The sequence below is a fragment of the Heloderma suspectum genome, chromosome 1 (genome assembly GCF_057233095.1).
Source record: "Heloderma suspectum isolate Gila_16-S chromosome 1, 16-S_ref, whole genome shotgun sequence".
NCBI classification, from domain to species: Eukaryota; Metazoa; Chordata; class Lepidosauria; order Squamata; family Helodermatidae; genus Heloderma; species Heloderma suspectum.
This window is the reverse complement of record NC_139458.1, coordinates 340,160,437-340,173,337: the sequence shown is the minus strand read 5'-3', so window position 1 is coordinate 340,173,337 and position 12,901 is coordinate 340,160,437. Positions and strand designations below refer to the sequence as shown.

Here is a 12,901-nt window from a genome sequence, read left to right as displayed (position 1 = left end):
CTTAAGACAATTTTCATTCAAGTTCTGTAAGTGATTTTGAGGAATTTAAAGTATACAATGTCTTTAAAATGGCTGAGTTCTATATTCCTTTCACATTGCTTAGGAATGAGACTTCACATGAAGCTATCCCCTCTTAAGCCTCATGTGGCGCAGAGTGGTAGGTGGCAGTATTGCAACCAAAACTCTCCCCACACGACCTGAGTTCGATCCCAGCGGAAGCTGGGTCCCAGGTAGCTGGCACAGGTCGACTCAGCCTTCCATCCTTCCGAGGTCGGTAAAATGAGTATCCAGCTTGCTGGGGGAAAGGTAGTCACGACTGGGGAAGGCAATGGCAAACCACCCTGCTACAGTTTGCCGTGAAAACGCCAGCGCAAGCGGCGTCCCTCTAGGGGTCAGTAATGACCCAGTGCTTGCACAGGAGGAACCTTTCCTATCCCCTCTTACAGTTTTATCTCCTATGTACAGAGGGGATTTCTCTTTGAGGGTGGCTCATAGTGGTGTTGTATTGTTAGTGTTATCTCCCTTTGTCATGGATTTTTAGGAAACAGCTGATTTTGCTTTATTAGACTTCCTGGGAAGTCTATTGAGAAAATGCTAACCCGCCTTTCTTAAAATGATATAGGGTGTCTTATTCTGAAATGCAAATATCAGATGTTAATGATGAATCATGAAGAATTTTAAAAATGTAAATAAGTAGTAATTGTATTAAAGAGAAGACAAAAAAGAGACACAAGTACATGGATTCACAATGAATTCTGGGTAATTGGCATAAAAATAATGGTCAAGGTGACCTTGATGGTATCCAAAGAGAAAATGCTGAGTTAAAGCCCTATCACTTGGGCCAAAAAGTTATTTGAGTAATGAAAAAATATGAGCCTGTTTTATTCCAGATCAAAAGTGTACGTACAGTTTTTGCTGATCAATTTACAAAAAAATATTGTGTAAAGTCTACACATCAGAAAGCTTGATATACCAATGTCTAGAAAAAATTATAGCTTGAGGTTTAATTGGCATTTTTTAAATAATGAGTTTTCTTCTCAAAAGTATAATTCAAATTTGATTGTATCTAGTCTGAAAGGTGTACCCATAAGTCCTTTTTGTATGTTCTAGTTTTTGTATGTTTGAATGTTTAATCACAATGAGATACTTAAGGCTGTGAGCCCTAATTTATGGGGCAGTGGATAATATTAGCTATGAAGTAATTTCTACACAAAAAAATATAAATATTTGCTGATTTTAGAATGAAGGAGCTTCTTATTAGTTCACCAGTCCTGTATACCTGAATATCCTGTTCAGTATTGAATAGGGAACTTGGTACTTAAGAGTGAGATCTCTCCTTTATAAGATATTAGGACTAGAAATCTAAGAACATGTTTAAGAATGTTTAAGAAATTCTATTTCCTGTTAAGCTATTAAGATCTAAGAATCTGTAGCAAAGCTCTGTTTAACAAGGAGTGTTTTAATGTTGTTTTATGCAAGTTATACTATAATGTGATGTTACAAATATATTTCTAATAAAAATGAAAAATGGATCAAAAACGTTTTTCCTTTTTAGTTAGTGTTTGTTGATACAAAACCAAAATTGAATCCACCTAAAACAATTTTTGGTGTATGCTTTGTTTGAAGTATATTGATCAGCTATAGGTAGTTAACTGGCAGCCAAAAGTTTTCTAAGGGTGCAATCCAATGGGGATAGTCGGCCAGCTCCGAACTCGGAGGCAACCAACTATCCAATGTAGGGCGGGCGGAGTACAGAGGGGAACTTCTCCTCCATGCTCTGGCCACCCTGCGTTTGTGGTTAGATGGTCGATTTTGGCTGTCTAGCTGGGGCAGCTCGGAGCAGTGGGGGAGTCCGGTTGGTGCATAGGAAGCATCATACCGGTGCTTCTGCTGTCCCCTCCCCTCCCTGCCCCCAGGAATGCCCCCTTTTCCCATGCTCCTCACTGCTCTTCTGAGCATGGAGCTGGGGACGAACTGCACCTCCTACAATGGGGCAGGGGAAGGGGCGGGGAGGAGATTTTCTGGGAACCAACCTTGGAGTGCTGGCTCCGAGCTCTATTCCTGGAAAATGAAAAATCCTATGGCCATCTAGCCTCTGTCTAGTGGATTGCACCCTTAATACTGAAACTATAGATTGAAAACACTCTGCAAAGACGAAATCCATAACACCTTGTTTGTTTGTTTGTTTGTTTGTTTCATTTCTATACCACCCAATAGCTGAAGCTCTCTGGGCAGTTCACAAAAATTAAAATGCAACAGCACACAATAAAACAATTTAAAATGTATAGAACATTAAAACCACAATATAACAATACAACCACAATAAAACTTAGCAGCAGTGCAGGAATTTAAAATACAGATTTAAAACAGCAAAGCTAAAAGTCTAGAAAGCTAAAATGCTAAAATGCCTGGGAAAATAAAAAGGTCTTCACTTGGCGCCGACAGGAATACTATGTAGATGCCAGGCGAATTTCACTAGGGAGCTCATTCCAGAGCCGGGGTGCCACAGCAGAAAAAGCCCTCCTGGCCTCCTCCTAGTAGCCACCCGCCTCACTTCCTTTGGCAGGGGCTCACGGAGAAGGGCTGCTGAGGATGATCTTAAGGTCCGGGCAGGCACATATGGGAGGAGGCAATCCTTCAGGTAACCTGGCCCCAAGCCGTTAAAGACTTTGAATGTTAACACCAGCACTTTGAATCGGGCCCTGAAATGGACTGGCAGCCAGTGCAGCTGAAAAAGTACTGGCGTAATATGAGCTCGCTGGCCAGTCCCTGTTAACAATCTTGCTGCCCTATTTTGGATCAGCTGAAGTTTCCGGACCGTTTTCAAAGGCAGCCCCACGTATAACGCATTGCAGTAAACCAGACGAGAAGTTATCAGAGCATGGATAACTGTGGCTAGGCTATCTCTGTCCAGATAAGGGCGTCGTTGGTATACCAGCCTAAGCTGATGTAGATGTTCTTCATACTTCTTTTCACATTCCAGACATATAGAGATGCATCTATTTTTCTGAGTCAGCTATATAACTTGCACATCCAGAATCTATCCTTAGATTTTCCTTTTAGAGTAAAATGTGCCTGAATTTTTATCTTAATTATCCTACAAGCTTACCCATGATATAGTAAGGCAAGGGTGTTAAACCTCCAGCTCATGGGACAAATCCAGCCTGCCTGGAGCCCCTGAATCAGAGTTCCCCTGATGGTCATATCCCCTTTTTCTGGTCCCATCTCCTTCCCCCCACTGTCAATCATTTGATGGTTTCCTGGCTTTTCTGTTCTTTCCACATCCTAAAAGGTTGAGATGTCTCTCCCAAGCATACTTACTGGCAGTAAGAGATTCACACTAAAACATGATGGTATATGGGGTATTCTTGAAATTCTGGCTCCACCCCCTTTGCCTTCAGCCCCACCCACCACAGGAATGCTGCCCTGAGGACTTCTTCGAAATTGAATTTGGCTCTCAAGCTGAAAGGGGTTCAACACCCCTGTACTAAGGATTGTAATCAGCAAGGGCTTCTTCACACAGAGCTTTCACCCTGCTGTTGATATTGCTCACTCACGGAAGTGTGCAGGCTTTAGCTGACGCCGTGACCCTCCAGGGCGTCTCCTGCACTAAATGACCTTTATTCTGTTCTTAAATAGATTGGTGATAATGAGGTATCAGATTACAACACTTGCGTTCTGCTTGAGTTCCCTCGATGAAAAAGGAAAAGCTGCAATAAGAGGAGCTGGACCAATGAAACATATGGAAGGCTCAGATAAGGGGGAGAAGGAGCGGGAAAGGTGAGGGGGAAAAGGAAATGCATTTAAAGGGAGTCCGTTGTGATCCTGCATTTAAAATGGAAGCAGAAAGCTCCCTTTTAAATGTGGGATTTTAGGCTGGTGTAGAGATGCTCCAAGTTTCCTTTCCCCCATGGTTAGGTATCTTGTTTGTATTGTTCTGTGTGGTCTTCGTTTTTGTTACCTGTATTATTAAAACTTTATTTCAAAATAAAATTCCATGCTAAAAAGAAAAAAAAGAAAGAGGCTTTTCAGAATATTGTACCGAGAGCACCTCCTTTGCAACATCCCACAAAAGAAAAAGCTATATTGATACTTTTGGATTATAATGACCATATGCCTGTTTGGGTCATGCATTTTTGTAATCTAACACTGGAACTTGTGAAATTCATAGGAACATGAATTTCCTTATCCAGAGTCAGACCCTGGGTCCATCTAGTCCATTACTGTTGACATTGACTGGCAGCAGCTCTCCAGGGTTTCAGGCAGGAGTTTTTCCAGCATGGGGATGCTGGAGATCAATCCTGGGACCTTCTACATGCAAAGCATGTTCTCTACCAATGAGCTATGGCCCCTCAGAAAGAGGAAATATTGGCTGGCTTATCTTTTGATGGACCATCATCCAAATAACTCATGTCACCAAACATCCTCTGTAGGGAAAATATGAAAGTGAACAAAGTACACATTAGATGTCAGTCATGCTGCTTATTACCATGTGAAGTACTGTTTCATCAAGCAATAAGTAGCACAAGGGTGCCTAAACTGTGTAGAAATAAATCTGAACTGATGTCCTTTATATGGTGGGAATATCATAGGAGTGTTTCTTTTTAATTTTGTTTACAAGTAATGAATACAACTCCACAGCAAACATAGCAAACAGAGGAACTAGATTCAGGGGATGTAGCGCCATTAGAAATAAATCAATTCTTCTGACGGTACATTCTTTAATGCCATTTTCACAAGTAATCTTTGCACATTTAGTCTATTCATTTTCTGCTCCTGTAATCAGAATGTAAAAGCTACATTGGTTAGACAGTACATTTGATTGTAAAAGTGACACCTCTGATGACCCAAATTCTTATAAAGCTCTGACTGACAAAGAGATTTTGTCACAGGCCATTATCTTTGTTTTTGCTGGTTATGAGACCACCCGTAGTGCTTCAGCTTCCTGTCTTACTGCCTGGCCACACACCCAGATGTTCAGCAGAGGCTGCAGGAGGAGATAGATGAGGCACTTCCCAATCAGGCCTCTCCCACCTATGATGCAGTTCTTCAGATGGAGTATCTTGACATGGTGGTGAATGAAACCCTCAGGCTCTACCCTCCAGGAGGACGGCTTGAAAGGATTTGCAAAAAAACCTGTGGAGATTAATGGACTGATGATCCCAAAGGGAGTCGTGACCATGATCCCTGCTTTTGTCCTGCACCGTGACCCGGAACATTGGCCAGAACCAGAAGAGTTCAGGCCCGAGAGGTTCCGTAAAGAGAACAAGGAAAGTATTGACCTGTACGTCTTCCTGCCCTTCGGAGCAGGTCCCAGGAACTGCATTGGGATGCGCTTTGCTCTCCTGGTCATGAAAGTGGCTGTGGTGGACATGCTGCAGAAATTTTCCTTCCAAGTCTGCAGAGAAATGCTGATCCCCATGGAACTGGATACCAAGGGCTTCCTGCAACCCAAAAAGCCCATCCAGCTGAAGCTGGTCTCCAGAGCCATTGCTGGTCCTGAGGAGTAAAGAAATTGGAAACAGAGGCTGCTGCTGCTTCCCTCCCTCCACGCTATATCATATGGGACCGGCAGCTTGAGTGAACAGAACTGAAGACGGGAATGCTCCTGTGCTCATCCCATAGCACTATTGACTTCAGCAAACAGAAGCGAATGGAGGAAGTTGTAGCTTTGATCAGAAGAGCTTCACAGTTATCATCGGTCCTGGATGTGTCTAGTTATGACTGCCTATTGAAAGTTGTTTCTAGGTATATGTTGTTTGTGTATATCGTCTGTGTGCTTTTATGTAAATGGATTTTAAACTCTGTATATTGTATTTTAAAGTTTTAACTTTTGTAAACCGCCCAGAGAGCTTTGGCTATGGGGCGGTATAGAAATGTAATAAATAATAATAATAATAATAATAATAATAATAATAATAATAATAATATGGCTCTGTTCTGCTTTAACTCATCCACTGACTGCATGTTGCAAAGACACAGAGGGCTGATTAACATAACCCCCAAATTCCTCCCAACCCTGTAGCAAATTCAGAGCACATGACAGCTGGCTGCAAAACAAAGACATCTGATTGATCTGTCTCGCAGCCAGATTGCTTGTCAACATGTGAGAAGAGCTGTAGTTTTAGAAACACATGCATCATATATGCTGAAAATGGATGGTGGGCATGAGGTGGAGCAGACAGATGATTCCTTATTCTTTTACCTCATAGTTTGCTGTAAAGTGCTTTGACTACACATCTAGGGGTAATTTAGGGCCATTGGCGCAACCTAACTTCTGCACAGAAGGGTAAACAATATGGTACATGGACATTTTATCTTGCTGTTAAGCTACCATGGCTGCAATCCTGCACACGGTTAAGCTGCTTAACTGAGAACCTAAGAAGAGCCATGCTGGTTCAGACCAAATGTCCATCTAATTCAATATTCTGTTCCCACAGCAGCCAACCAAATTCCTATAGGAAGCCAGGCCCAGCATCAAAGATAGGCATGGTCGAGCACCCACCGAGGGCCCACATCTCAATAGGGGCCCACTGACAAGAGTCCCCTGGACCTGCTCCTCCCCTTCCCCATGGCAATCTGCTTGTTCACTTGCCTCTTGCTCTGGCTCAAACAATGGTTGTGATGAGAAAGAAGGGCAGGAGATGCCACTGCCTGCTTGCTCACTGGCTCTCTGCCTGTCAAGCAAACAAATGGTAGCAATGAAGGGAAAGAGAACGTGGAGCAAAAGGAGCTGGTGACAATGGCAGTGAGAAGGTAGACTCACTGGGGAAGGAGGGCCATTGCGGGTGTCTTGGCCAAGGGCCCTCCAAGGACTCTGCAGAACCTGAAGCTGGCCCTGTAGGAAGCCATAGACGTCAATGGGATTTAAGCAGGATTGTAGGCTAAGGCTAGAAACCAGTTACAAATGTGTATGTCCAGTCATTCGCAAGGGAAAGGTGATCTCAATATAACTTCCAAAGGACTATGTCTGCGATCAAGGTGCCAACGTGCTATAGAAATCATTAGTACAGTTTCCAAGTTTGTCTTCTGTTCACATACTTTCTGCTAGCTGCAGAACGATTTCTGTTTCAACTTGCAAACCGTGTGCTGTTAACAAACCTGACCAGCCCTTCCCTTACTCTCTTCGTTTGCAATCTGTAAAATTCACATAGAAATTCAGCATGTGTACCCCTCAGAGGCAAGATGTGGATATCCTTACCTTTAGTGTGTCTATTTCACAGATACTTAGTACAGATTGAATATGCATCTGGAGAGAGCAAAATCTTTAGAGAAGACAGCTATTGCCTCATCCCATAGCCAGCTTTTGCTTTTGCTTCACAATTCTGGACGAAAGGCATAATTGTCCTATATTATATTCTGATACAAAAATATAGAGCATCAGGACAAGGTAAAATGGAAAGCAAAAGATGCCCAAGAAAAAGCTGGGAACATCTACACATTGGTATTGAGTGGTCTCACACATTGTCAGGCAGCTTGATCTTTAGTGTAGTATGCTAAATACCTTTTTGCACTAAAGTTATGATTACCTTAAAAGGAATCAGTGTGGTATAGTGGCAAGAGTGTTGGACTAGGAGCTGGGAGATCCGGGTTCTAGTCCCCACTCAGCCATGGAAGCTCACTGGGTGACTTTGGGCCACTCACAGACTCTCAGCCCAACCCACCTCGCAGGGTTGTTGTTGTGAGGATAAAATGGAGAGGAGGATGATAATGTAAGCCGCCTTGGGTTCCTTGCAAGAGGAAAAAAGGTGGGGTATAAATGCAATAAATAAATAAATAAATCAGAGTACAGAATGAACAAATGCACGGTGAGGAGAGGGTGTTTCACTTTCCTCCATATTCTTGGGGCGCCATCACATGAGGCTTCTATCGTGCACTTGTGGTGGGTCACTCATGGAAGTTTGTGGGTCCTTTTCATGACGTTGTCAACCTCCAGGACACATCCAGTGGTATTTCCCAGTTATTCCATGTTAAAAGGATCCAGAGATAATGAGCTAATAAAATATCCTGGATTTTCCTTACTGTGTATAGTTGTTGTTGTGCTATTAAAACAGCCACTAGATGGTGCTGTTTCATTGAGGTCTATGGAACATTGAAAATTAAAACCTTCCCTTCTTAGCAGTCACCCAGCCACTGTCTGGGAGCCCGTGGTAAACACAGAAAGGCTCCACAATGGAAGGACTGTTGGGTTTTTTCTTTATTATAGAGAAGCCCTTCATCAAAATAACCCCTCCCCACATGTCGCTGTTTGCCCCATGGATCCACCAGAAGTGTGTGGCAGATTTGCTCTCACTGTTTCAATAGTACGAAGACTTAGGACATTTCTTCCCCATTTCCTTCCACACAGGGAAAGGGATGTATGAATACCTTACCTGGTTCCGGTCGGGGCATCTGCTGGGGGGGGCGCTCCGTCCCTCCCCCCGGAATCCTTGACGGGGGGGCAGGCGATCCAGTCCTCCCCCCTGGAATCCTGCCCGGCCGGCTCTGCTCCGTGGCGGCTCTGTGAAGCAGCTGGCCACGGCCGGCTGCAGCTGGACTTCCGGCCACAGACAGGCTGCTGCGGATGCAAATGGTGGCCGCCATAGCGGCCGCCATTTGCGTCCTTCCAGGCTGCCGTGATAGGCTACGTAAGAATTTACGTAGCCTATCATGGAATGCCCCCCCCCCCAAAATGGCATACGCAAATGGTGGCAGCTACGGCGGCCACCATTTGCGTTCCCTATTTTTTGCCGTTCTAGCCTACTTAAATATTTACGTAGGCAATTATGGCGAAAAAAAAGGGAACCGCAAATAGCGTAGCCGCCGCCATTTTCATACCCTGGTGTTTTTTTGGGGGGGTAGCCATGATAGGCTATGTAAATTCTTACATAGCCTATCACAGCTGCAAGGATGGCAATGGTGGCTGCAGCAGGCCGGCCGTGGCTGGCCAGGAGACCAGCCGCCGCCACCGGAGCTGCTGCCGCCGCCGGAACTGCTGCTGCTGCCGAATCCGCCACATCCGCCCCAGGTAAGTTCCATCCCGGGGGATTCTGCGGGGGGGGGGCAGGAGGTCGTTCCGCCATGGATTCCGTGGGGCCGGATTCTAACGAATCCGGCCTCACTGAAATCTATGGCGGAATTCTCTGCCATCCCTAATCTGTGTTCAGCTCTAGGCACAAGTATGTCACCTGGAGGACAATGCTAAAGAAGCGAAGCATCCACAAATGAGGTCATGTGATTAAATGGGGGGGGGAGAATACACTGAGGATGTTTTCAAATGCACATTAATTAGTTAAAATATTCATACCTCCTTTGACATATATCTTGTGCAAACAATAACTCATAATAACCTATATTTTCTTAATTTTGATCTCACTGCCAATAGCCCTTGAATCACATTTCACTTGAACAGATTTAATATAGGCAGTATCATGGCACTCACCACTGCCATGAATCCTTGAAGACTTCTCAGAACCGATCTAGGAAGACTTCCATAGTGTGCATGGCCACCACCAGCTTGGCGGCACCTACATCTGCCACCACCAGAGGAGGAAGCTGATCAGGTAGGTGATGGTGGTCAGAAGAAGATGATTTAGCCTCTTTTCTTGGACCATGAAAAGGCTGACCCTGTGCTAGAATGCCCCACCAATGCTCAAAAATTTACAGTGGCTTCCCATTGTTTCCTAGAACATCTATACATGGGAAGGGCTGTAGCTCAGTGGTAGAGCACACATGCTTTGCATGCAGAAAGTCCCAGGTTTGATCCCAGGCATCTCCAGGTAGGGCTGGAAAAACTCCTGCCCCAGACGCTGGAGAGCCACTGCCAGTCAGTACTGAGAATACTGGGCTAGATGGACCAATAGTCTGACTCAGTTTAAGGCAGCTTCCTGTGTTCCTATGTTCCTATTAGAATGTGCCTTATTATACCAAATCAGATCCTTGGGTCCACCTAGATCGATATTATATGTACTGGCTGGCAGTGGCTTCCCAAGATTTCAGACAGGAGCCTTGAACTGAGGACCTTGCATAGGTGCTCTGCCAATGAGCTAGAGCCCTTCCCTGTGTACCTGAAGTCATGTGGCTTTCCCTAGAACAGGGGTGCAGAACCTGTAGTCTGGGAGCCAAATCTGGCCCTCCTGGGCAGGCCGGCCCTCCTGGGGTACCAATCTGGCCCCCTGAGATTCCCCAGAAGGTCATGCCCCCTTTCCCTGGCCACACCTCCTTCCCCCCATCCATCAATGATTTGGTGGTTTCCCAGCTTTTGTGCAGGTTTCCCCTGCATTCTAAAAGGTTGAAATGCCCCCCCTAAAGCCTAGTTACTGGCAGGAAGAGCCTTACACTAAAATATGCTGGGTTTGGGTGGGGGTTTTTTGTTGTATTTTTAGGCCCTCCCCTTTTGCCTTTGGATTCTTCGCTATTGCCTTCAGCCCCACCCATCATTGGAATATGCCCCCTGAAAACTGATAGGGAGACATTGCATTTTTTTTGCATTTATTGCATTTATACCCCGCATTTTTTCCTCTTGCAAGGAACCCAAGGCAGCTTACATTATCCTCCTCCTGTCCATTTTATCCTCACAACAACAACCCTGTGAGGTGGGTTGGGCTGAGAGTCTGTGACTGGCCCAAAGTCACCCAGTGAGCTTCCATGGCTGAGTGGGGACTAGAACCCGGATCTCCCAGCTCCTAGTCCAACACTCTTGCCACTACACCACACTGGCTCCTATTAACTGACATTATTCTCCGTCTCTTAAAATACTAGAACCTGGGGTCATCCCACGATGCTGATTGGTGGGAGATTCAGGACAGATAAAAGGAAGGACTTCTTCACACAGCGCATAGTTGTGGAACCACGGAACTCGGTACCACAGGATGTAGAGATGGCCACCAATTTGAATGGCTTTAAAAGGAGGTTGGACAAATTCCTGGAGGAAAAGGCTATCAAGGGCTACTAGTCCTGATGGCTATGTGCTACCTCCAGTACCAGAGGCAGTGAGCTATGTACACTAGTTGCTGGGGAACATGGGTGGGAGGGTGCTGTTGCACTCATGCCCTGCTTGTGGGTTCCCGGCTGACACTGTGTGAACAGAATGCTGAACTAGATGGACCTTTGGTCTGATCCAGCATGGCTCTTCTTATGTTCTTATGCTCCAAAACTGAATTTGTCCCTTGAACTGAAAGAGGTTCCCCCCACCCCTGCACTCTAGGAAGTATATTTCTTACACATGATCTTGGATATGAACATGATTAGTATGGCCAGCCAAGGCGGACCTTTCGGTAATAATGTCCTTCCTATATTGATAACAAGACAACGTAAGGACATATTGGGAAATTTGCTTCTTCGTGACCAAAAACGGTTAAGGAGAAAAAAAAAATACTGTAAAGGATCCTTTATTACAAAATCTTGTAGTAACACGTAATAGCACACAAATTATAAAACCCCCAAGAAGCCTAGTTCTCTAAAATATTTTACAAGAGAAGCCACACCTAATTTATTTTAAAATGAACACCTAAGCAGGAGTAAGCAGAACTATTTTAGAATGCAAGCTGCCTTGGGGCAGGGATCAATCCTCATATCATGCACAACCGTGCATCATCATCATCATCTCAATAATATATTCAGACAAGAATTAAAAATTAGGATGCATAAACTGAAATTGTCCACAAGATGGAAGTATTGAGCTAAAAAAAGGAAGTATGGTGAACTGGTGAAATGTAATTAGGGATGTCTGAGAATTCTTTTTGCCAGTGAAAACTTAACGGATTTTTCTGGTTTGGCCCTGGTGGATTTCATTCCATTTTCCCTTGCTGGCATTGACTTGATTTGTAGAGAATTGATCCAATACACTGATTATTTTTTAAAATGGCGTCAATTTGTGCAAATTGGATTTTTTGGGTGGGGAATCCTGAAATTTGTGCCAATAGAGTTGCATTTAAAAAAAAAAAAAAAAAACCACCCATCTTTTGCAAGCACACAAGACTGGAGATTCAGCTGTTGCACAGATTTCAGGAGAAATTTGCGCAATAGCAGTAAATACCCCAAGAAGGAGCCATGAAAAGTGGGGGAGCCAATTACTCCCCTTTCTGAACTTGCTGGAAACTCAGAGAAGTGTTGAAAATGAGGAAGCCATTGACAAATGTCAGTTCAACACTTAATAGCGAGAGGATTATATTGCCAAGTGGGAGATACTGTCGCACCCCTGTTTGGTGCACTTACTTCATTCAAATTTGGTTTTCTTTTTTGGCGCTTCTGAATTGCACAAATGCATCTCTTCTTTGTATTACTATTATTGCCTTCCCGCCCTGCCCCAGTCCTTTGTAACTGTGCACCAATTAGTCTATATGCAGTCTTGCCTTTTCAGTTTCCTTGTATGTTAGCTACTCCTTCTGTACCTGTTGACAGCTGAAACATACAAGGAAACTGACAAGACAAGACTACATATATTGGACAGATGAATCTGTATTCTTACGAAAGACAGGGTGGGGAGATAAAAAATACGAACCCATTTGCACACATTTCAAGACCCCCCCAATCCAATTTATGCAAATTACCATTTGCACAACTGGCAGGACCCGAAAAAATGCATGAAACATTTCTGAAATCAGGAGAAAAAAAAATCTGCTGCAGTCTACTGCTATTTATCAAAATGGAAACACTGTGGAATCCCATCAGGCTCAATTGGAATGGAATTCCCAGCATTGCACATCCCTAAGGGTGCTATCCTATGGGATAGGCAGCTGCCTCCAAACTCGGAGGTGATCAACTATCCAGTGCAGGGCAGGAGAAGTATGGAGGGGATCGTCCCCTCCACGCTTCAGCTGCCTTGCATTTGCGGTTAGACAGCCAACTTCGGCTGTCTAGCCATGGGAAGGCAGAGTGGGGGAGGTAGCTGCTGGATGACACATAGGACGTGTTGGACCAG

General features: G+C 44.4%; 1 pseudogene; it reads left to right on the top strand.

The window, feature by feature from the left end:
* Nucleotides 1–105: 105 nt before the first annotated feature.
* On the top strand, nucleotides 106–5,510 carry LOC146359582 (cytochrome P450 3A19-like; annotated as a pseudogene).
* The last annotated feature ends 7,391 nt before the right edge of the window (nucleotides 5,511–12,901 follow it).